This window comes from Carassius carassius, chromosome 1 (genome assembly GCF_963082965.1).
Source record: "Carassius carassius chromosome 1, fCarCar2.1, whole genome shotgun sequence".
NCBI lineage: Eukaryota > Metazoa > Chordata > Actinopteri > Cypriniformes > Cyprinidae > Carassius > Carassius carassius.
In genome coordinates, this window is record NC_081755.1 from 7,740,651 (window position 1) to 7,745,296 (window position 4,646).

Below are 4,646 nucleotides of genomic sequence, written 5' to 3' on the forward strand. Positions count from 1 at the left end.
TATCCGTGCACAGCAGTTGTGCTGCATTGAAGCTATTTCCAGTTCACAGAGCCCACACAGCGCCATGTGTTGAGTTTCAGTCTAAAATACTCCCAAATTTTAGACAGCCAGAGACTTGGTCTTATAGCTGCAGCTTGTTGTTATTGAGAATCCGTACTTACACCAGATTGAGCGACACATCGACGTGCATTATTTGAATCAATTTATTTTCGTAAACTATTACGTCAATGAATTGCCCCAGCCCTAGAATATATTGAATACATTGCCCAGCCCTGTCAAATGTTATGCTAATTACTGTCAGCTCACTTGACTATCAGGCCATGTAGTCTTGTTTACAGGACAAACACATACCTGAGACTGAATGCTGTGTATGGAAGTTTGATATGTTTTTATCTTTCTCTGTAGTCATGGATGACCTGACCAGTTTCATAACAGCAGTTCTTCCAGACTGTAGACTGCAACCTTTAATGAATGAACTTTAAAGTTTTGGTGTTAATACTGTAGAGGATTTAAATTTCGTGGAACCAGATGACATTGGTGTCCTGAAGAAAGTTGAAGCAAGAAAGCTTCTTGCTCGTGTCACAAGTAAGTAAAACAATGACTGCTACGCATTTGTGCATGTCTTAAATTATATTTATGGCCATGTTTGTTTTATACTGTCATTTAGGTTACTTGGCACAGAATGCCAGTTCAGAAACAGATAGAGATTTATCTATGGTCAGTGACTCTTTTCCGGGCTCCCCTGCAAGCTACTTTTCATTGGTGTCTATCCCAAGACTTTTTACTTCTGTCAGAAGTAAAAAAAAATTGTATTAGTACATTTTTTTTTTTATAATAAAGACAACAATTTAAATCTTTTGTGACCAGAGAGGTCCTTGCCTCGCTCTTCACCTGCTCAATGAGCTTAGATTATTTGCTTTTGCTATCGAAGCGTCAAAGCTCAAAAATTTACATTCAGGCCAGCCCTAGTAACATTTACCCCTGACATTTGTAATTTCTTTTTGTTGGGAAATACATAACATTTTGTTCAGGGATGTGATTTTTTTGGATTATTCAGGATTTTCCGACCTGAAAAGCTGACCCACATGTATCACACAGATCTGTAATATAAAAAAAGGGAGGGGAGGGGGGGTACAGTAGCTGGCCGAGTGAAATGGAAAGGATTTGAGGACATCTACAGGCTGATGTGTTTAAAGATTTCTTCCTTTCCAAATATCAACAAGGATGTTCATTTCTGTTCAGCTGCCCATTCCACACCTGCACAGTATGAACCACAGTCGCTCTTAAGCATCAGTGGTACGTAACTTGTTGGGCAGTAATACTGTAATATTAATTTTCCCAGTAAAGAGTAATTTAATGGATTACTATTTCCAAAACAGTTATATTATTACAATTAGCTACTAATCCAAGTAGCGCTGCGCTACTGAATGCAACATCCCTGAAGTGAATGCGCAACTGCGCTACAGGTCAGCGGCACCTAATGTTGTTCAAGTCAGCTGTTAGCCAAAAAGTATTTTCGACAGCTGTAAGTAACGTTATTGCCATTATTGTGTTACAGTCTAAGATGCAAAGAACATTGTCGTCCGTTGTAAACTTTGTGCGACCAGCAAAAAGTTCAACTGCGAACAATTCTACATTTAGGCTAATTGAAGCATCAGCTAAAGCAACACAGCAACGTCAAACTCAGAAACTCTGACTGCTAAGTTAGCTACTGCCAGTGATGCTTGGACTCGTCGGGAGAGAGTGCCACTATATCACCCAGTAATATGTAGAGTAGCTAATATTACTTTTTTAAGCAGTAGCCTATATGCTAAGTTACTAATAAGTAATAGCTATATTATTTCTGAGTAATACTGGGAACTATATTCTCACTAGGCGTAGGAGCACAGCTAACGTTACTTGGGCGAAGTGGCTACTTGGGCGGACTGATTAGCGCAGCAAAAACGCACAAAACAAACGTGACTAACTAGCTAAACGTGACTCGTGATCATGGCTGACTTTGAGGAATTGTCAGACTCAGAGGAATTTTACTGTGTATCAAACCAAGATCCAGAACCATATAGTTTTGAGCCAGAATACACAGACGAGGAGTTACAAACTTTGGAAGCTGTAAGACGAAGGGAGAATCAGAACGAACATGGACTGGTGCTGTAAATGTGGAACATGACAACCTATGCCGACAGAAACCGAGTGCCTTTGTTGTAATGAATGGGACCGGGTATTGCCATCAATGTCAAGGCTTGATGACAATCAAAATATTTGCGTCACTACCACGGAAGATATCTCTGCCCTAATACACCCGGCAGTTGTCTTTTTTTTCCCATTGTGACAAGATCAACTGGAAGAAACACCCCATGCCGAGTGAACCTAATGGTCAGCTGTCCACCAAGTAAGTGATTTTGTTATAATGATCATTCATAGTTCAATGAGATTGTAGTATAGCCATTGCATACAGTGTGTCACAATAACAATAAAGGGGATACACGGACCCCCCTATTCACGTAATAGTGTCACTACTAAGGTTGTTAGCAGCCAAACATTGCTTATTGCCAAAAATTTTAACATATAATTATGAACTAGCAAAATATATAAACTAAATCCATGTCAGAAACATTTAACATATATAATAAATTTAATATGTTAATTATAGTGTTGTAACAGCTGAGCAGAGTGGTCATATTGTCCCAATAATTAGACTTGAAATTGGGAGACTTGACATATTGAATGGCACTATAAATAGTTCACTGTATGTTCTAAGACAACACATGAAGTGAAGTATCATTTTAAATACAAATTTGATTGGTTAAGAGGCAAACCAACCAATTTCACATGTCTTTGCTAATAATTATGGCTTACTGTATTACAGGTCAGCATGATTCAAATGAAATGGCCTCCAACCCGCAAAGCTCCAGTGTCAGTGGGATGGGAGCACCAGTTCTGGACAATAACTGGCACTTCAACTTCAACATACCGTGGAATATAATACCTTCACATATAAAGAACACTCTGGAGAAGAAAGAACAGCCAACTTCGAGGGATAGAAGAGAGATCATCAGGTTGATTAGTGCAGAAATCCTGGCTGTCTGCAAAAATCCTGGAAAGAAGCACCTGAGTGAAATTGCCCGCAAGATGGTGTTGGCCTATCCAAACTCCCTTAAAGATGTGATTGAAGATCAAGTAGTAGGTAGTGGCTACGATTCTATCACAAAACAGCTACAAAGCAGAGTGGACAACTACAAAAGGTTGGAGCCACCCAAGATGACTCAGCCCAGCAGTGATGACAACAGAAAGAAGAGACAAAGGAAGGATGCATATGGATGTGTTAACGCATATCCGCAACTGCCTGGGTATCTTGAAGAGCAAAGGAAGATTAAAGAGGAACTACACAAACTGTTTGATGAAAATGAGAAAGACGAGAAGAAAATAGAGACATTGATGATCAACACATTTGCCCCCCAGAGAAGAGATGTTCTAAATGAAAAAGAGACGCATACCTTGAAAGAAGAATGGCCATACCTTTTCCTCACTATTGGGTTAAAGGCTCATTTCTGGCAACTAACTGGTGTCCACATAGATGAAAAATTTGAAGAGGCCATGAATAAAAAGTTCAGAAAGGTCCTGGGATATTTCAAGAGTTCAAGAGATCTGTTAGCCCACTTCGAGGAAGATCAGGACAAGATGTTCTTCAGTGTCGAGGATACTTGTATTTCGACAGAAGTGAACACTCAAAATCTCCCCACAACCCCATGCATAGTGGTGTGTGGTAAGTAAAAGTAAACGTCATTGCAAGTTTTTTGGAATATTTTCTAGGAATGCTATTTTGGAATTCCAGATTCAATTTCAGTTTGCTGAAAATTATGTCATTGTTTAGTCAAGGTTTGCACATCCTCATAATGCAAAGCGAGTCACCTACCGCAGCTCCATCTCAGCCTTCAACCAAACAACACAGGCCTTCTACAGAACATTTGTGTTTCTTCCAGTGTGGCTGCCTCTAACACTTTAAAAAAAATTTGTGCACCGTTACGTACAACACTGATCCAGTATCAAGACACATTTTATGTTTTTGTTGATTGTATTGATCACTCTTCCATTGCCATATAAAAGACAATGGTTGCTATGTTACAGGTAGCCTTGTTGGTAGGTCCACCAGTGTTTCCCATTAATTAAGGAGACCATGGCAGCCCGCCGTAGTCTAATTTGCTCCGCCATTGTCTCAAAATGAACCGAAAATATTTTTACACATCTCGTTACAACATTTCAGACCTCTAACGTTGTGTTTTGTGGGCGCTGCTGTAAGCTCGCACGCTCACACACTTTGGCAAAGACAAGTGTTGCAGTATGAGAGTCCTACCTGAAGAGAAGCTGTGAAGTCTTCATGTTACGTGATACGAGAACCAAATACAACATTATTTATCAAATTGCTTCGGACTTGATGAATTTAGTGTGAGGAGGATACACATGTGACAACCTCTGGTTTACAAAATAAGCTGTCTATACAGTATGGAAATAAGATTAATTGAATGATATCATATTCACAAAAGTAAACAAAACAACAACAATAAAATGTTAGGAAAATTACTTATTCTATTTTCTATTCTTTGATTTAGGGTTGCTGGAAAAACATTAAATATACTACAATTGTTGAA